Source organism: Erythrolamprus reginae, chromosome 5, assembly GCF_031021105.1.
Source record: "Erythrolamprus reginae isolate rEryReg1 chromosome 5, rEryReg1.hap1, whole genome shotgun sequence".
NCBI lineage: Eukaryota > Metazoa > Chordata > Lepidosauria > Squamata > Dipsadidae > Erythrolamprus > Erythrolamprus reginae.
Genome location: NC_091954.1, coordinates 53836600 through 53858451, shown reverse-complemented (window position 1 = coordinate 53858451; position 21852 = coordinate 53836600). Strand labels below are relative to the sequence as shown.

The 21852-nt window shown below is 38.0% G+C and overlaps 2 long non-coding RNA genes across 4 annotated transcripts in view; one reads left to right on the top strand and one right to left on the bottom strand.

Annotated features, from left to right (window-relative positions):
* The window catches only part of LOC139167762 (uncharacterized), a 44936-nt gene extending 27473 nt beyond the window's left edge, over positions 1–17463 (top strand). Inside the window, exons 2-4 of the long non-coding RNA XR_011559189.1 lie at positions 8562–8626; positions 12185–12355; positions 17284–17463. This is a non-coding gene — a long non-coding RNA (uncharacterized lncRNA). The remainder of the gene's footprint in view (positions 1–8561; positions 8627–12184; positions 12356–17283) is intronic.
* The window catches only part of LOC139167761 (uncharacterized), a 150936-nt gene that overhangs the window by 111110 nt on the left and 17974 nt on the right, over positions 1–21852 (bottom strand). For all 3 annotated transcript variants that reach the window (XR_011559188.1, XR_011559187.1, XR_011559186.1), the window contains exon 2: positions 14216–14344. This is a non-coding gene — a long non-coding RNA (uncharacterized lncRNA). The remainder of the gene's footprint in view (positions 1–14215; positions 14345–21852) is intronic.

Sequence of the window (21852 nt, the reverse complement as noted above, 5' to 3'; positions counted from 1 at the left end):
GTTCCTACTGGCCAAACACAATTTTGAATCTTGCCTGTGTTTGAGCAAAAACTTATTTTTTTTCTTCCAATCTGATTTAACGTAAGGAGTGAAGGATCATAAAACAGATCATTTGCTTTGCCAAATATTTCCCCCTCACACTTACTGTAAAAGAGGTGGGGATAGGAATCTGCATCGGCGGGCACTTAGGATCTTCTCCACTCTTGGACCTGTTAAAAGTGCATTTGGCAATTTGGGGGCTCTCACCTCCTTCCTCCTTTTCCAACATGCACATAAATATGGAGATCATGGAAAAGATATGAATAATGAAATTGTAAATCGAAAGACTGTCATTATAACATGGTTACTGTAAGTGGGAAGGTATATGTTTCCCAAATATTTTTTTTAAAATGACGGTAAAAGCTGAATGCATCATATTTCTTCGCATTTCAAAAAAGTGTTCTACTTAGCTGGGATTCCTGCCAGTCTCATCTGAATTATTACTTTTCAGACAAAGCAAAGCAAAACAGCCTCGCAAACTAGTTCTAGGTTGATTCCAGCTACACATCCAGATTTCTCTATTAAAGCTGCATAGGCTGCAAGGAGATTTTTGGTGAGAAGCTTCCCTAAATATGCCCATGTCACACCAACACTCCGCAGTCTGCATTGGTTGCCGATCAGTTTCCGGTCACAATTCAAAGTGTTGGTTATGACCTATAAAGCCCTTCATGGCACCGGACCAGAATATCTCCGGGACCGCCTTCTGCCGCACGAATCCCAGCGACCAGTTAGGTCCCACAGAGTTGGCCTTCTCCCGGTCCCGTCAACTAAACAATGTCGTTTGGCGGGGGAGCCTTCTCTGTGGTGGCCCCGACCCTTTGGAACCAACTCCCCCCAGATATCAGAGTTGCCCCCACCCTCCTTGCCTTTCGTAAGCTCCTTAAAACCCACCTCTGTTGTCAGGCATGGGGGAATTGACATGTTCCCTCCCCCTAGGCTTATAAAATTTATGCATGGTATGCTAGTGTGTATGATTGGTTTTAATTTGTGGTGTTTTTTTTTTAAAACTAATTTAAATATTGGATTTGTCTTACATTGTATTGCTATTGCTGTGAGCCGCCCTGAGTCTGCGGAGAGGGGCGACATACAAATCTGATTAAACTAAACTAAACTAAACTAAACTAATCCCTTCCACCTATTGAATGAAATTCTGATGTTGGATCAAAGAGCATGACCTGAAGAACGATGTTTGAAGTGTTCACCCAAACCTGTTCCCAGACAGTTTTAATAAATCCACTGTGCATGAATCAGAAACAGCCTTGCCTTGAATTCCCTTCAGAATAAGGGAGACAGTTTTTAAAATTATGACAGCGGATAAGGATAAATCTAACCTCTTAAGAAATTTTGCATACTGAAGCTGAACTAGACTCCAATGCCTCTGCCAACAGAACTCTACATGCAGATATTGGTATCTATTTCCCACTCAGTTCTATAACATTCATTGTTATCCAAAGGCTCCAAAATGTAAACACCAGAAACTAAGTGTTTAATTTGGATTTGAAGCAATGCATGCATTTCCAAATGCTGTCGAACGATCTAGTGGAATGTTGGTTAAAAAGCCATAGAAGCCACTATTGGCCACATTCCCCATGGGTATGTCTTCCAGATGTGTGGACCTCAATACCCATTCTGGCAGCAGGCAAAGTTCATAATCTTAAACACATCAAAAGTTGGAGAAAGCTGTAGTTAGATACAGGAGAGAATTAAAGAAAGAAAACTAATGTTTCAACCCTAGAAGTACAAATAATTGGAACTGTGCAAAACACGGCATAACTACAATGGAAAATAGACAGATTTTGTTCTATTATTTCATAATATCTTTTCAACAAAAAAATCAAGTTGCAATATTTTATTTAACAGATTTTCTGCTTCAAGCCAAATTTCGCATTTTGAACAATCCATTCATAAACATCTGTATGGCAATGAGCCAGCAATGTTCTTCATCTGTCCATATTCATAGAAATATCCATCTTGGAAAGGTTTTTCCCTCCCACTGGTGTACTGTGAGCCAGAACAAATGCGATCATCTTTTAAACTATCCTTTCATGTGGTATTTTGGCATATTGGTTCCTGAAGTGTCCTTAATTGTTATTGTAATAATAACACAGGAGTATTTTGGCTTGAATCAACATTCTCAAGCTTACATGCCTGTGAGTCCCATTACTAACAGGATAACTGAAATTCCTCCGCAATCTCATATTTGCAACAATTTATTCTAAATCATATTACTCCAGGGAGAACTGTGCACAAGAGTTTAGAATAATTATTATCTTGCTGGAAATGTGCAAAGAATGTCATTCCAAAATGGTTATTAGAATGAAATTCTTAACGAAATATATAACAGTGACATTTTGGGCTACTAGAGACTATGCTGTAAAACTCTTTAAGAGTTTTTAATTTTGAAAAAAAAATATTGATGGTGGCAATAGCTTGATGCTATACTGCAGTGGCCAAGAACATTTTTTTTTAGTGTTTAATATGTAATGGATCCTTAAATGGCTTCTTGGTTACTTTTTTCATATTTCAAGAGACATTGGAAATCAACATAATAGAGATTTCCACAAAGTCCTGCCTTTCAAAGGGAATTAGAAAACGAACAGGTGCTCATAAGGAAATGATGTGAGCAATGCACTTGACTTCAATCATTATGTCATATTCATCTATGGAGATTTAAAACAGGGTGTGTGATTTTCTTTTATCACAGTGGCTTAGGAAATTTTTTCATGCAGTTTGAAAATTATATGTAAAAGGCAACCCATAATGCAGTGTCAGTGCTTTGATTAACCAATTGCATCTAATTCAGGCTAATATGTATCGCAATTTCTTCTTAGTATTTTTAAATAGAGACTTTATATACTTCCCATTTAAATCAGTCCACTCTGATCCATTAACGTGTTCTGCATGTATCTGCCCCAAAAATCGTATCCTCCATTTTCTAGCAAGATCCCACGATCTGGGAGTGCGCAGGATGATCCAGGGTTAACTAAACAGGCAGCTGTTCACCATTTATTTTTATCCTCTTTGTTAGATGGATAGCCATGTTCTCCATATATTACAGACCATCCATCCTCTGCAGTTAATCAACCAGAGCTCTTCAGAATGGCTGTTCATTCATCCTGATGACTCATTGCTGTGGGCTTTCATCAGACATATGTGATTCTTGTAATTAGATACTATTCCCGTTAGTAATCTTAACTTGTTGTTGTTTCTAAGCTTCACTTTCGGTTTTCAATTTTATGGCATTTCATGGCAAGTTTGTTTAGTTCAGTTGTAAAATTCTGCAGATCTATATATATAACATAATGACTGCAGGAAGCAATGTGTTTTGTTTCTTGGCCAGCTTTTCATACAGTATGAGTTAAACTATATCACATTTAGAGCAGACTCATAGTAAATATTATATTTCATTGTCCTTTTATTTATATTTCCAATTATGCATCATGTACTTATTTTAGTAAACATTTGTTTATTTTATGTATTCATTTATTTGACCTGTATGCCACCCTTCTTTATGCAATAAACATGCATACCTTCTCCTTCTGGTGCTAATATAAAGGAGCTAACAATTCAAATACAGTGATACCTTGTCTTACAAACGCCTCGTCATACAAGCTTTTCGAGATACAAACCCGGGGTTTAAGATTTTTTTGCCTCTTCTTACAAACTATTTTCACCTTACAAACCCACCGCCGCCGCTGGGATGCCCCGCCTCCGGACTGCCCTTGCCAGCGAAGCACCCATTTTTGCGCTGCTGGGTTTTCCCTGAGGCTCCCCTTCATGGGAAACCCCACCTCTGGACTTCCGTGTTTTTGTGATGCTGCAGGGGAATCCCAGCAGGGAATCCCAGCAGCGCAAAAACGGGCGCTTCGGTGGCAATGGAAGTCCGGAGGTGGGGTTTCCCAGCAAGGGGAGCCTCAGTGAAATTGCAGCATCGCAAAAACACAGAAGTTCAGAGGTGGGGTTTCCCATGGAGGGGAGCCTCAGGGGAATCCCAGCAGTGCAAAAACGGGCACTTCGGCTGGCAAAAGGGGTGAATTTTGGGCTTCCACGCATTAATCACTTTTCCATTGATTCCTATGGGAAACATTGTTTCGTCTTACAAACTTTTCACCTTAAGAACCTCGTCCCGGAACCAATTAAATTTGTAAGACAAGGTATCACTGTACATATTTCAGTCAGTCAATTAATAGCATGAATAACATGTTCCGCTGGTTCCAATGACTCTGTTTCAAGTAAATTTGGATCCAGCACTAGGAGAAGCTGCAAAACTTCGTAGTCAAGGTTAGATTGGCAGCTCTTTGTAGAATTACCAACTGAAATCCATTAGCACATTTCATAATCACTTATCATTTTGCATAGCAAGTATTCATGTGCATGCACACACACACACAAACACACACAGAGAAATATATATAAAACACATATGAATACACAGAAGACTGAATTTCCTTCAGAAGATGGAAACCCATCTGTAATTGGTTTGGATCAGTGATGGCCAAATGTTAGCCTGTTGGCCAGATATGGTTTCTACTCTCATTTTTTTCTCATGCTTTCTCTGTATTTTACCACAGACTGGATGTGCAAGGCATTATTTCTCACATGGCAGACATCTCTCGCAGCAGGAAATAAGATGTATCCCAAGAACTCAGCGTGGTAGAGGCATCCTGAGCCAAGACCTAATATATACAGTCCTTGCTCATTTTATCTTAATGAAAACTATAGCTATCGCAAACACACATTGGCTGCTTTGAAATTCAAGCTTCAAGGACTTCTAATATTTCAAATAGAAGATGAACATTAGGACTCCATAATTCTTCTGTCTAAAGTTAAAAATCCGAGTTTAGAATCACTCAGAAACTTCCATTCTCCCACTAGATGAAGGTATCTTTCAGCCATTCTTTTCACTGGCATTATACCAAATTGGCTCTTCCTGATCACTTTCTCACACAATTCCCCCTAGTTTCCACACACTCAGTGTAAAAAACATTTCTAAAAAGAGTGCAGAGAAGAAAGATAAAGATGATTGGGGAACTGGACGATAAAGCATATAAAGAACAATTGCTAGAATTGGGTATATCTAGTTTGATGAAAAGAAGCACTAGGGGTGGCATGATAGCCTGGGAGAAACTCCGCTTAGCAGTAGTGACTGTGAAAGAGATCTTGGAGTCTTGGTGGATAATCAACTAAACATGAGCCAGCAATGTGCAGCAGCGGCCAAAAAACCCAATACTATCCTAAGCTGCATCAACAGGGGGATACACTCCAAGACCAGGGAAGTATTAATACCACTCTACTACGCCCTGGTCAGATCACATCTGGAGTACTGCATCCAGTTCTGGTCACCACACTTCAAAAGAGACATTGAAACTCTGGAGAAGGTGCAGAAAAGAGCAACCAAAATAATTAGGGGACTTGAAATCAAGACTTACGAAGACAGATTGCGGGAACTGGGCATGGATAGCCTAGAGAAAAGGAGGGCCAGAGGGGACATGATAGCTGTATGAGGGGTTGCCACAGAGAGGAGGGGGCCACTCTATTCTCCAGAGCACCAGAGGGCCGGACGAGGAACAACGGCTGGAAGCTGACAAGGAGAGATTCAACCTAGAAGTAAGGAAGAACTTCCTGACGGTTAGAGCGATCAACCAGTGGAACAATCTGCCTGCGGAGGTTGTGAATTCCCCAACTCTGGACACTTTCAAGAGGAGATTTGACTGCCATTTGGCTGGGGTGCTTTAGGATTCCTGCTCAGGCAGGGGGTTGGACTTGATGACCTGCATGGTCCCTTTCAACTCTAACAATAAATAAAATAAATAAATAGCAGTGTTCCAATATCTCAGGGGTTGCCACAAAGAACAGGGAGTCAAGCTATTCTCCAAAAGCACCTGAAGGCAGGCAAGAAGCAATGGATAGAAACTAATCAAGGAGAGAAGCAATTTAGAACTAAGGAGAACTTTCCTGACAAAGCAATTAATCAGTGGAATAACTTGCTTCCAGATTTTGTGAATGCTGGAAATTTTTAAGAAGAGATTGGACAACCATTGGTCTGCCTTAGAGTAGAGTAGACTAGGCCTCCAAAGTCCCTTTCAACTGTGTAATCCTGTTCTGTTCTGTTTTGTTCTGTTCCGTTATGTTCCATTCCGTTCTGTCCCATCCCATCCCATCCTATCCCTACTAGGCAGTATTATGTGACAATTCCACTTCCAAAACAGCACCTCCCTCCTCTGCTTTCAGTTTGGTTTTGATGACCAGCATCTACTCAAGGTGCAGAATTTATTTAAAATGAAAGAACGGATGGTACTGATGTTCAATACTGAAATTTCTATCAGATGCTGCATGTGGGCACTTTTCCTTTCATAATCACAACAGTGCAGGCTTACAAAAGTTCAAGTTCAAGTGCTCTCAAGAATTGCACACCCACAAAGAGCACCTTGTGATATATGATACTTATATTTGAAGGATTTTTCCCCATTTCAAATAGCATGTGATACCATACATTTTTGAGTCAGCTGGTCTATGGAGCAACATATCATCACCATAATGTCTGATGGTCATTTGTAGATCTTCTGGATTGAAGGAGTACAATCAATGCCTATTGTTTGTTTCTGTAAATCACAGTGAGCCTGACATTTCCTCTGTGTGTGTGTGTTTGTGTGTGTATATGTTTGTGTTTGTAGAGAAAGGGGAATAGAAATACATCTGAGCATATACAAAGAATGAATTAAACAGAGAAAATATGGAAGACATCTCTTTCCTCTTTTTTCTATTGTTGGGCTACATTTTATGCAAATCATATAATATTGATCATAACATTTATGAAGAGATCTGTTTTACCTAAAACAGGTCAAAAATGTTTTTTTGGTTCTTTAATTGAATGGATATACTCTTTTTCTTTTTAAAATACTCTTAATGAAGTCTAATTGATAGATGAGGACTTGAACAAAGCATACATGGTTATGGTGGGCACCTTTAAAAATGGGTAATATTAATAATGATATTTTGAAAGATGTGCCGTCTGTAATACATATCACTGGGATTTTTGGATTATTTCTAAATTATAGATAATAAATTTTATCTATTTGCATGCCATATGTGTCTTTGCTTTATTGGTAATAGAATTTGTGGTACCAGTCAATTTTGAAATGCAGTTGCATTATAAAAAATATCAGGATCTAAATGTATTGTAAATATTCAATAGAACATACTAGAATGAGGAAATCATTATCCAGTTTACATAGTAAAATTGAGATAAACGATCATATCCATACGGTATAGAAAAATGCAAAATATAAAACAAATTATGATGATCTATTATGAAGAAATGAGGGTGGATTGGGACAAAGGGAATTTCTGATCAAATTCATCCTGACCATGTAATTTAGAAGAAGTGACTATGGCTTGAATACTTGCATATTCTTGAAATGGAATAGTATCTTTTTGAATAGAAGAAGAAAATGAGTAAACAACTGAAAAAATCTTTGGTCATTAAAAAGAAATGCCAAGATTATGTCTACTATTCTATAATGGGTGGGGAATGTTATGACTGATTTATCATTAGCTCCATGTGTTACCAATCTTTCTTTCTTTTCAGTGTGGTAATTCTATAGTTGAAATTAGAAATAGTTATTTGGCCATTGAACAATAAAGAAACAGCAAAATCACTAAGAAAACAGCACTGTGTCACACAATGAGATAATAACAAGACAACACAGTAATACAACATTCACAGCAGGGAACAGTGGTTTTTCCAGGGCAGTAACCTATGTTTTGGTTTTTTAATACTGTAATTTTTTCATGCATTTTATGCAGGAATTCAGCTTTTCTGCTGAATAGATATAAATGGGATGTTTATTTGCTCTCTCTCTCTCCACATTTACACAATACATTTATTTATCAACGCTTTCCCACAAACTAAATGAGTGGGAATAGTGGTTTTTTCAGTAGGCTTGAACAATTTTGTTCTTATTTTTGATATAACTGGCAACAATTTTTAGATGTTAGTTGATGATGTAACTGATGCCAAAGCTGTCCCTAACTTGCAGAGAATTTAGATTCTGCCATGAGAAATACCTGGCCTTCCTTCCTTCCTTCCTTCCTTCCTTCTTTCATTCCTTCCTTCCTTCTTTCCTTCCTTCCTTTCTTCCCTCCCTCCCTTCCTTCTTTCCTTCCTTTCTTCCCTCCCTCCTTCCTTCCTTTCTTCCCTCCCTCCCTCCTTCCTTCTTTTCTTCCTTTCTTCCCTCCCACCCTCCCTCCCTCCCTTCCTCCTTCCTTCCTTCCTTCCTTCCTTCCTTCTTCCTAACATACAGTCAATGGTTTAGAACATCTTTGGAAACGAACTACAGGGGCTATATCCACACTTGAATGTGTTCCAACGTCCAGTTTTCCTTCCTACTTAGTTTTCTCAATTTTAATTTTCATTCTCTGTCTTTTGCTCATACATTCTCCCTTTTTCAGAACAGAGAAACAATGTTATTTGTTTTCTTCCTTATCAAATGATATAAGCACCTTTTCCTTTTAATATTTAGCAATACGTGGATGTCAAGCGTGCCTGTATTTCTCACAAAGTATCCCAAGAAAGAAAGAGGAAAAGGTATGGAATAACATAAGCTGTCTTATGCACAGTGATAAATATTAATAATATTTACAATTCTAGCATTTTTTTAACCTTACATTCCCTTAATTTTTATGTACAGGTAGTTCTTGTTTAATGAGTGGGATTAGGACTGGCAACTTGGTCATTAGGCAAAATGGTAGCTAAATTAATCCATGATTCTACTTACTGTATTTTTGGGAGGATAGGATGCACCTTTTTCCTCACTAAAAGAGGCTGATAATTTGGGTGTGTCTTATATTCTGAATGTAACTTTTTCCCCAGCCCTAACTAGCTGCTAATGATCTTCCCAGCTCTTACCTTGCAAGCTCTTTCATTGTTTCTCTCTGTGAAAAATGTATATAAAAATAACAACTGCACAGTACCAATAGGGCAGTATTAATAGATGAAATAAGCAATTACAAACTTGGCAAATCTTTTACTGATATACAATAAGAGATATTAACACAAAAGTTACTCTTCCTTTTTGTTTCTACTGTGTGTGTGTGTGTGTGTGTGTGTGTATATATATATTCAAATTAATTTTCAAATTCAGCTTAAACATGTGACATATATATATATATATACACAGTCATACCTCGTCTTATGAACCTAATTGGTTCCAGGGGGAGGTTTGTAAGATGAAAGGTTTGTAAGACGAAACATTGTTTCCCATAGGAAACAATGTAAAGTCAATTAATCCGTGCAACCAAAAAAAAACCCCCAAAAAAACCGCTGCCGCCCAGCTGTCACCTTTTAAAACAGCCTGGAGGCTTCTCAGCGACCTCCCGAACGCCGAACGCCAAACCCGAACTTCCGCGTTCGGCGTTCGGAGACAGCTGGGAAGCCGCGCGGCTGTTTTAAAAGGTCACAGCCGGGCTGGGGGGCTTCCCAGCAACCTCCTGAACCGAACCCGGGGTTCAGAAAAATTTTGCCTCTTCTTACGAACTTTTTTTGAGTTACGAACCGGCGTTCGGGAGGCTGCTGGGAAGCCCCGCCGCCCGGCTGTCACCTTTTAAAACAGCCGGGGGGCTTCCCAGCAGCCTCCCGAATGCCGGTTCGTAACTCGAAAAAAGTTCGTAAGAAGAGGCAAAATTTTTCTGAACCCCGGGTTCGTATCACGAGTTGTTCGTAAGATGAGGGGTTCGTATCTTGAGGTACCACTGTGTGTGTGTGTGTGTGTGTGTGTGTGTGTGTGTGTGTGTGTGTGTATATATATATATATATATATATATATATATATATATATATATATATATATATTAATGAGAACATATTTTGAATTGAATATACTGCGTAATGAATTATAAACATAAAATGTAATAGATACAGGTCATGATCTGTGGAAATTGGTTGCTGATCAGTGGCTTACATTGGTTGCCAATCAGTTTCCGGTCACAATTTAAAGTGTTGGTAATGACCTATAAAGCCCTACATGGCATCGGACCAGAATACCTATGGGAACGCCTTCTGCCACACAAAGCCTAGCAGCCAATTAGAGTCGGCCTTCTCCACGTCCCGTCAACTAAACAATGCCATCTAGCAGGTCTTAGGGGTACAGCCTTCTCTGTGGCGGCCCCGGCCCTCTGGAATCAACTCCCCCCGGAGATTCGAATTGCCCTCACCCTCCTTGCCTTCCACAAGATGTTAAAGATCCATTTATGCCGCCACGCATGGGGGGACTAATCCTACCCACTCCAACTTTCTAACTCTAGCATTTGAGAATGGTGTGATTGTGAAGAATTGAATGGTTTTTTTTTTTAGTAATAGTGGGTTTTTAAATTAGTTTTAATATTGGATTTGTATCATATTGTATTTTGTTGCTGTTGTGAGCCACTCCGAGTCCTCGGAGTGGGGCAGCATACAAATCTAATAAATTATTATTATTATTATTATTATTATTATTATTATTATTATTATTAAATTTATCAGATTTATTTTGTTTTTTTTTATTCTGTAAAAATAAATAAATAAACTTGAAAAAGATATTTGGATTGATGTTGACAGAAGAATTTGGTGCAAAGGCTTTGCACTGGCTTCCTATTAGCTTCTAGGTGAAAGGCAAAGTGCTGGTATTGTCATTCAAGTTCTATATCAGGGGTATCAAACCGGCAGCCTGCAGCCTAGATGTGTCACACACAGGCCACACCCACTGCAGCTCCAGGAATGGGGAAAAGTTGCAAAACATCACATGATAGCAACGTGATGCCGTGAATTTGACACCCCCGTTCTATATGGCTTGGCATACACATATTTTGCAGAACCACTTTCTCCAAATAAAATTCATCTACTGATCCAAAGTATCTAAGGAAAAAATGCTGTTTACTTCCCAAGCTTGTAGGTGTTGCTTCTTAGCTATGGGTTCTATGCTAGAAAATTGCCTCCCTTTAGAAATCAGGCTGGCCCCTGCATTACTATCATTCCAGAAATTATTAAAAACCAATTTTTAGGACTTTGGAGAACAATGAGATGCCTATGACCATTGATGCTATTTATAGTGGTTTATGGGGTCTGTTTACAGTGAATGTCTTAATTAGAATTGCTTGCTTGGGCTCGTAATTACTGTAAACCACTGAGAGTCCATTGATTGCAGTGACAAATAAATGAATTAATACAGAAATTCACCTGCTGTCCTGTCTTTTTGAAACCTGTGGAGCTATTCATCCTTCTAAAAAATTAAAGAATTGGAAACTGGAGAATTAGTAGATGTCGTTCCCCCACCCCCCGCCAGGATCTGCAATACATTTCATATATTCAGATAGCCAAAACATTTTTGGAGACAATAGATGTTTATAGTTGTGTCCTATCAGAACACAATTCAACCAATTGGATAGGTTTTCTACCAAGTTAGTTTGCCAAGAAAAAGAAAGCACGACACTTAGAATGAACTTAAAACCACTTCTACACATACAGATAATTATTTGGGCTAAGAATAACAAGGAGAATTATGATGGTCTGTAGATGGAATTTAACTTCAACCTCAGTTTAATGAAGTGCCCAGCCAGATGGTCATTAGGTGGTTTTAGGCAAATTACACTTTATCAGCCTCAAGGTTGGTTTACATATGAAATAGAAACTACACAGTGAAATCATCAGAAGTATATTTGGGGGGAAAAGGAGGAACAGTAACTTTTGATATCTTCAATGCATATTTCTTTCCTTTCTCTTTATAGTTTTCCCCAGTCCATTTAATGGCAAATTTATTGGGATTTTTTTTTCTTTTGAAATACAGAGTATCAAATGAGATGTAAAAGAGAGAGAAAATAGACTTTCTCTGTATAGATTGCTGGTTGTGTATTTTTATTCTGTGAAAGACACACAGCTTGTTTTGAAAAGCAGGCTGACTCGATACTGTAAAAATAAATTAAAGCTCAATTCTCAGGTACACATTGTTACTTGTATGTAGCACATATGTTACCAAGTTTCAGAACTGTCAGAAGACTTTAAAACAAGGGAAGGAGTCTGGAACTGACTTCCTTTGAACTTCATTTTAGTTCATAAAATAAATGTCCGATAGTGAGATGCATCTATCTTTCTTTCCCCCCTTAACATTTCCAGAAATAGGAGAAAGGCACATAGAAGAGCTGCTCTTTAGATTCCAAGAAACTTCCCCAAATTTATATTGAGCCCTAATGGTGAAGTGGTTAGAATGCAATATTGCAGGCAAACTCTGTCCATAGTCTGGAGTTGGATCCTGATGGACTTGACTCATCCTTCTATCCTTCCAGGGTCAGTAAAATGAGGTTGTTGGGGAAAATATGCTGATGTTGTAAACTACCTAGAGTGTGCAGTAAAGCATTATAAGATGGTATATAAGTCTAGGTGTTAAAACTCTCCTACCTGTTTGTCTTTGAATGTCAATTGGGCTAATCAGTACATTATAGGCAGTGATGGGCTCCTAAGGGTTTGGTCAGGTATGCAGAACCGGTAGAAAAATTTTGCTTAAGTACACAAACCAGTAGAATTTTTTTTCTTTTATTCCCTTCTGGGCTCTGGGTATGTTTTTCCTATTGCAGTAAATGAGGTTCAATGTGTATAATTTTAGAAGAGCTGTGTGTATGTGGGTGTAAATACACATACAGTTTATATAGTAGATAATGTATATTTTTGTATGCCTGTGTGTAATATGTATGTACACATATGGCATATATACATCGAATAAAATAGTATATTTTGGATGTTCAGTAATAGTAAATAGGGAAATTGTGTCTCTTTGCGGCGAGGAGAGGCCAGGCACCCTAACCCTAACCCAAATCCTTGACATGAGTGACATCAAGTTGGCCACCTCTAAGCCAGTCACATGACCTTTAAGCCACCCCCTGGTCACATGATCATCAAGCCACTCCCAGTTGGTCACATGGCCGGCAAGCCACACCCACAAAACAAGCCATGCCCAGAGCGTGGTAGTAAATTTTTTTGCAGCTCTTCATTGATTATAGGGCAACAATTTTTGAATCAGCCTGACTAACTTAAAGGATGCATTCAAAATTTGGAAGCTATTACTTTTGTAGGTTTAAAATTCAGCAAAATTGTGGCTGCTTCAGCATTGCCACAGTCAACTTGGTCACATGATCACTTTTTCCAATGCTTCCTACAGGTTTTCCACAAGGAAAATCTACAGGGAACTTGGAGGTAAGTCAGAAATCACTCCTACTTCTCATACCCTTTTGTCAGCCTGGAGTGATTCTGCACTCTGTTCAAGTAAGGAAATATCTCCGAAACAATGTCACATTGTCTACTGAATTTCTACGACAAGCAATACTAGAAAAAATAATGAATACAAATTACATCATGTAATGATCTTAAATAATTATATAAGAAGTAATAAATTAAGATCCTGCTAAGAAAATATTATTACTTAAAGAATAAGAAATTAGCAACAACTTTCAGTTACTAAGGAGGCAAGATATAAGAGAAGACAACCTTCTATCCTTATTTGATTGATTATTATGCTGAGGATGGTTTGACCTCAAACATTTTACCAACTATGTTGCTTTTGGTTGCCCTCCTCTTTCTACCAAACTTCCCCACCATTATAGATTTCTTAAGAAAACTAGGTCACTATCTGATATGGGCCTAATCTGATATTGTAAAGCCTCTGCTTCAATTAAGTGTTTCATATCAGAACCAACATTTTTCAAGTATTTTCTCCTTTAGAGCCTGAAGATAGGCCATCAATTCTAGTTTGTGTTTGTGATCTTTCTTCCTGTGAAAATTTGATCTTTGAAGATGATTCTTTGCTTCTTTTGGATGAAGAATACTGGTCAGAAAGTACAGTAGTGGGATTCTATGGAATAGGCAAATAGCCTACAATAGAGCTGACTTTTATCTAAGTTTACATTAATACGTTAATAATTTCATATTGGACTACTGTACTCAATGTTTTCCTATTCGTTCTGTTTATGTTCTATATACTTTGGGAAAATCAAAAGTCAAGCCCCACTGAGAGCAATGCTTAAACTCAACGCTCTATTTCAGATTATCTCAACAGATAACATTGATAATCAGAAAGGGACATAGGGATTTTAACAGCAACCTCTTTCTAGGAAATCTTCAATGATGATCATGGCACTCTCCTTCATGTGTTACCTTTTCCTTCAATGAAGTTCTGGAGATCTTGGAGAAGAGGAAACCAGGGAGGAGTGGCAGAGGACAAAGCAGAGCTTTCACCTGCTCCATCCAGATAAATTAGCTTGGTTGGCTGAAGGCTCACCATCTCTGGAAATGAGGATAGAAAATGGAAAATGAAGCCTTCTTTTAAATCAAGAAAGACTTTTGGATTAGATGTAAATATATGTTTACTAGGTCAACACTACAAAACTCTATCTTTGGACTCTGCTCAAAATAAATAGATAATGTATCTATTGTTTAAACACTAAGGTTAAGGGTTTAAACTGAGTTTGGTTTTCTTAAAGCAAAAATGGACAGCGTAAAACATGAATTTTGTAGTGATGGTTAGATTTATAACCAAATGGAGGTAGATTATTAATTTTTTTGCATGGATACTCTTTAATATTTAGAAAAAGCTTGGAGATATGTCAGCAGTCCTTGGCTTATGATCGCAGAATTTCCATGACAAGGTGGTTAACGGAGTCATTTCCAATTTTTATTCATCTTTTTTTTGTCATGGTTGTTTAGTGAAATACTGAAGTTGCTAAGGAAATCAGTAATTATTAAGTGAATCTGGCTTTGCTTGTCCAACTATGATTGGGGTGGTTGCAAATCTTGATCACATGACCCTAAGCTACAATCGAGGGGGGGAAATTCCCTCTGGCAAAAAAACAAAACAGGCTATGTAGCAAGCTTCAAACTGCTACAAAAATATATGACACCAAATTAAGACAGAATGCTCCAACTATCATAGCAAACAAGAGAAAAACCTTCTGTGCACATAATCCAACTGTGCCTTCTACGTAAATAACAAACTAAAGAACTTGAGACCCCTCTCACCATTAAAAGGACCCAACAACAAAGAATGCTATGATGAAACAGTCAAAGCTAACCTCTTCAACAAATTCTTTGTCTCAGTCTTTGTAAACAGCAACGGCTCATGGCCAAAATCCCCTAGTTGTACCAGAAATACTCATAATGATTTAACACAAATGGACTTCACTGAAGACAACATTGAAAAAGGACTATGTGGCCTAAAGCCTTCGCTGCAAATCAGGCCTGAGGGACTATGTGCATGCTTCCTAAAAAAGCTCTCCACAGGCAAAGCTAAACCACTCAGCATAATCTTTGAAAAATTAGGAGGACTCGGTTCCCTACAAAACCTATGGTCACTAGCCATCTTCAAAAAGGAGATCCCAGTCTAGAAGAAAACTATAGACTGATCTCTCTATGTTGTGTCACATGCAAAGTCATGGAATCAATCATCAACCAATCCATTATCCTCCACCTAGAAACTAACAATCTACTTTCAAACAAGCAATTCAATTTCAGGAAAAAATTATCCTGCAAACTACAACTACTACACTGCAAAACATATTGACCTCAAAACTTGACCAGGGCAAATCAATAGACTCAATTTACATAATCTTATGTAAAGCCTGCGAATCAGTGGTTCACGATAAACTACTTTTGAAACTGAAATCCTACATCACATCTGGATGACTTTTGTGATCACATTACAAGTGGCTGTGTTCTCTTCACCGATGATGTAAAACTCTTCAAAAACACTGCTACACTCCAAAAAGATCTTGACTTTGTGTCAGAATGGTCAAACATCTGGCAACTCCAAATCTCAATCAACAAATGCTCTGTCCTGCACATTGGCAAAAAATAAATAAATCAGAAAAATAAATACAAGCTGAATAGACAAGACCTTGCAGTCGAACCTCACTTTGTCAAAGACGTTGGAACACTAAGTGTCAAAGCCCACTGCAACAACATCACCAAAAAGGCTTCGAGAGTTGTTAACCTAATCTTACGTAGCTTTTTCTCCAGTAATAACTCACTACTAACCAGAGCATACAAAACATTCACCAGACCAATCCTTGAATACAGTTCATTGTCTGTAACCCACACTGCATATCGGACATAAATACATAAGAAAGTGTCCAGAGATATTTTACAAGAAGAGCCGTCCACTCCTCTACTCGCAACAGAATATCTTATGCAACCAGACTTGAAACCCCGGGCTTAGAAAGCTTAGAACTACATCGCCTTCAGCACGACCTAAGCGTAGCTCATAAAATTATCTGCTACAATGTCCTTCTGTCAACAACTACTTCAGCTTCAACCATAACAATACTTGAGCATACAACAGATACAAAGTGAACCGCTCAAAACTTGACTGTAGAAAATATGACTTTAGCAACCGAGTGGTTAATGTCTGGAACTCACTACCTAACTCTGTAGTTTCATTACCCAACCCCCAAAACTTTACCCTTAGACTGTCCACTGTTGACCTCACCCAGTGCACCAGCATGCCTAATGTCCCTGTCCTATTGTTCTCTCTTATCAGTACCCATCTTATAGATATAAACAATGTTATATCTATGTATATCTATATATATTACCAATACGTACTTGACAAAATGAATAAATAATAAATAAAAATGCTGCAACCACTTGTAAACACATGCCAGGTGGCAAGTGCCCAAATTTTGATCACATGACTATAGGGATAGACATGAGAAAAAATAAAAAGAAAGAAACCGATATTTTTAATGTCTTTCTATCTTTATAAATCATGCTTGCTTCTTCCAGTACATCTAGACATTCCCACAAACCAATTAACGTTCCTTGACCCATAACCAGTCCCTGTCCCATTTTATCCTCATCCAGCTATAAATCCAAGCTGTTCTTTGCTGGGATTAGACTGTGTTTGTAATTGCACAGGAATGTACACAAACCACAAGATCTATCCGATGCTATCTGAAGTATTTGAACACTCCTCTTTCGCAGTGATTACTAGTCAGATATAGTGATCTGGTTTTTTAGTTTGAATTCCATTAAATTATTGAAAAAATGCATTGTTGAAAGTTGAAGTTGAAACATCATTACACATTTGAATTATAATAAACAGAACCTCAAAAATTATAATGACAACCATTTCACAAAACTAAATCTATTCACACTATTAGATTTAGAGAGTAAACGTTGGATCTGTACAAATAATTCCTACAACTCTATGTTTTCTCCCAACCCCATAGATATATGCAACCAAACCTCTTTTCTGTTTGTGGGTACTCAGATGCCTGAGCCAAAGATTGCCTTCTGCCTCATTGTACGAAATAATAAAATGATTGGAGTAAGCAAAGACACAGAAGTACAGAATGCATTAGAGATGGTTCCACGATAACTGAATATGGCAAAGCAAAATTTTAAGAAAGGAAAAGGAACTAGAAGTCAACATTTTTCATTGAGATGATCCCCAATGAAATACTATGATTATAAAGTGTTTTTCTTATGTTTGTGTGTGTGGAGTGCTACCTTGCGCAAAAAAATAGCATCTGAATCATTATTATTATCTCTTCATTTTGGTAAGTGGTAAGTTTGCTAAGTTTTATTTACCATTATTTCTAACTTCTTCATTTCCCAAAGAACTATAAAAAAGGAACAATTGTTTTAGAAAAAAACAACTATACACATATGCACTAGCAACATTTGTTACAAAGGCTTCCATTGAGGCAACCAGAAATAATGCTGATGAAGATTTTGGCATAGTTTATTTCATTGACAGCTGTTAAAGCTGATACTGTCTCTTCTCTTCTTCAAAAGTACAGCTGTGGCTAGATTTAGACACCAAAATTCATGTCTTTATTGCCCCTTGAGTGACCAGTTACTTATATGTGAAAGGGCAGCTGTGTACTTCCACACCTATCCGACTGGGTTCATTTTACATTACCTGTAAATATATTACAGTATATCCTTTTCTAAACCAATAAAGGAGAATAAAGGAACTGAGTCCAATAAAGGAGAATATTTGTAGCTCAGGGTTGAAATGATGGGTCCTTGGTGCTCTCTGAGCTTGCTTCTTTTCTTGCAAACGTTTCATTATCCTAACTATGTAACACCATCAATGTACACTGATGCTGTTACCTAGCTGGGTTAATGAAACATCTGCAACAAAACAAGCAAACTCAGAGAGCACCATGGAGCTTCTTCCCTAATCAGTGTTTATAATGAAAACAACAGAAACAACTGTTGTATTCTTGTAGTCATTACATTTCATGTCTACAATAAAAAATTGCATATGATCAGAATTTTGGCAATCGGAAGCAAGGAAGCATACAAGTGAATGTTTAAACATGGACTGACACAGCTGAACACAGAGGGAGATTCCCACAAGACTACAAAGCTGAAAAGTTTTAACACTTGAATTAATGTCTCTCTCCATACCAGAATCCCTGGGACTAAGAATATACCCATGCAATTCAATTTAGAACTCTAAGAAGAGAGGGGGGTGGGAGTTCCTATTTTTATTTAACATTTGCCCTTTTGACTAAGAATAAGTAACCAATTATAATTAAAGATGATGGGAATTCAAGCTAAGTAAAAGCCAGCAGCAGTAACGTGAGCATCTTTTTCACATCACCATTCTCATCATCATTATCATTATCACATCACCTTTTTACTACAGACATGATCAGTTCAACCTAATTGAGGGACCAGGAATACACCTTGCAGTTATGCAATGCACACATCCATTGCTAGAATTCCCAGCACATGTGCAATCAATCATGTCAACCTGCAGCTTCACAGTTTACAGTTACTACTATTATGTCTTCAGCATGAAAGTTTCATACATAGGTACAAACAGAGAGAGAGAGAGAGGGAGGGAGGGAGGGGGGGGAGGGAGGGAGGGAGGGAGAGCTCTCAATTTGTTTCTGCCATTTTTGTTTTTTCCCCCCAGAAAACAAACACTGAAAACTAAAATACATTTTTATTTGAATCCACAATATTTAAAAATGTAGGAAATAGCAATAACTAAAGAACAAAGCAACAAACAGTCTAGAAGCATTCTTTCAATAAATAGTGTTTTATTCAAATTTGATCTCCCATTTTGGTTCAGTCAGCAAAATAATACCTAATACATTTCTTCCATCTGTACAAATGCCTTTTGGAAAAGAAGTATTGTATAGGGATGTTTAAAAAGCTATATCCCTCCTCAGGGTGACAAAAGTGTGTATATATATTTTCAGACTCAGTGAGTAGGAGGGAGTTTTGGCCTTTACCCAGTTTATTTGGTTATACGATGCTGCATCTCATTTTCAAGTTCATACATTTCCTCTTTTGAAAATTCCAGAAAAAAATATTCTTGGACCCAGACTTGTCTTGAGATAAAAGTTGCTACTTGCTAGGTAGAGTTGATTTTTCTAAATTTATTGTTCCCTTTCTGTATTTCTTTTCAAAAGGGAAAGAAATAAGAGCGAAGGTTGTGGAAATCTTTACATAATGTGAGAACTAAATGGTTTAGTCTATGATTCTGGATGGAATTCTAATTCACTACCTGTATGAAATGCTTTTCTATAGATGTTGCCCCTGTTTGAAATCTCTACACAATTACATAAAGAAAAATCTTGCTTGTCAAAAGGGGGAAAATTTGAGTCCCCTCTAAGGTGCCACTATGCACTTTGAAGGGAGGTGACATTCATACATTCACTATATACTGAAGATATCCTCTCAGTAAGCTGTGTTTCAAAGCTTTGAACCAGCTCTCTTTTTAAAGCTACCTTTAAAAACAATTATTTATACCTCGTCTCTCAAGTCCGCTTACAGCAGCATAAACTCAAAGTGTGAAACCACAAGGCAAGAGCTGATCAACATTTCAACCAGGAAGAACATAATGTTATCAGCAACGTAACAGACAGAATGACTGCCAAAAGGCAAGTCTTCGCAAACCAGTCATTGGCTATTGAGAAAGGAACAATTCTTCCCAAAGGAATTCCATGATTGTAGAGGACTGTATCTTATTGTAAAGTCAAGCATAAGTTAGCATGAAGTTGAGTTTATCCAACAAGTCATGTACAACAAGTCACACACACACACAAACACTGTGGCTTAGAGGGAAAGTCACTGCCTAGCACGGCATAAGCAGCCCAGGTTCGAATCCTAGAAGGGCATGGCTGGCTGATGAAATATACCAGTCTCCCTTTATTTCTTTATGAGTTCTTTGCAAGTTTGGAAAATATGGTTTGGTATCTGGATAGGCCCTGGAATAGGGCTGAAAAGGCAAAAGGGATCTGGTAGATGACTTGACAGAAAAAAATATAAATTCCCCCTGGCTCAACTGATTGTTTGTTTGTTTGTTTGTTCGGTTGGTTAGTTAGTTAGTTAGTTAGTTAGTTAGTTAGTTAGTTAGTTAGTTAGTTAGTTAGTTAGTCCAATGCACAACAATACACAATGAAGGTTATAAAGGTTATACTTGAGTAAAATATATTAGAGAAAGAATAGAAGTGAAAATTTAGGAATAGAATATATCAGTTAGAGCAGTGATTTTCAACCTTTTTTGAGCCATGGCACGTTTTTTACATTTACGAAACCCTGGGGCACATTGAGGGGGGGGGCGGCGGCTAAAAAAAGTTTGGACAAAAAAATTATCTCTTTCTCTCTCTTCCTCCCCTTCACTCTATTTCTTTCTCCGTCCCTCTTTGTCTCCCTTCCTTCCTCTTTCTTTCTCTCTCTCCATCCCTCTTTCTTTCTCTTCCTTCCTCTCTTTTTTGCTCTCTTTCTCCCTCCCTCCCTCTATGTCTTTCTCTCTCTCTCCTTCCCTCCTTCCCTCCCTCTCTTTCTCTCTCTCTCTTGCTTTCTTTCTCTCTCTTTCTCTCTCTCTCTTTCTCTCTCTTTTCTCTCTCTCTTGCTTTCTTTCTCTCTCTCTTGTTCTCTCTCTCTCTCTCTCACTCTTTCTCTCTTGCTTTCTCTCTCTCTCTTGCTTTCTTTCTTTCTCTCTTTCTTTCTCTCTCCCTTGCTTTCTTTCTCTCTGAGCTTCGCGGCACACCTGACCATGTCTCACGGCACACTAGTGTGCCACGGCACACTGGTTGAAAAACACTGAGTTAGAGAATAGAAGGATATTATGAGAGTAGCATAAGAAGAATAGAATAGAAGAATAGTAGATACGATATAGGAGATATAGGAGAGACAATAGGACAGGGGACGTAAGGCACGCTAGTGCACTTATGCGCGCCCATTACTGACCTCTTAGGAATCTGAAGAGGTCAACTGTGGATAATCTAAGGGGAAAATGTTGTGGGTTAGGGGAAGCAGGCCCTGTAGCTAGTGATTAGAACCTTTAAACCAGGTTTGAGTCCTATGAGGGTATGACTAGCTGATGAGAGCTAAAGAGCTCCAAATAAATCTATCCTGCTCTCCCTCTGTTTCCTTATCAGTTCTTTACAAATTTGAAAATATGATTTGGTGTCCGGATGGCCCCTGGAGTGGGACTGAGAGGCAAAAGGAAGCAGTGAGCTCCCTCCCATATTTGGATCTACTAGGTGATGACAAAAAAACATGTATGTATGTATATATGCAAGCACACACACATCATATACATATACATATACATATACCTATACCTATACCTATACCTATACCTATACCTATACCTATACCTATACCTATACCTATACCTATACCTATACCTATACCTATACATATACATATACATATACACAAACTGTATATATCAGTGTTTGGTTCCACTTATCTTCCCTACTGCTTTGCATCGCTTCAGAAGTGCATGTCATGTACATGCGCAGAAGTCATGTCATGTCATGTAC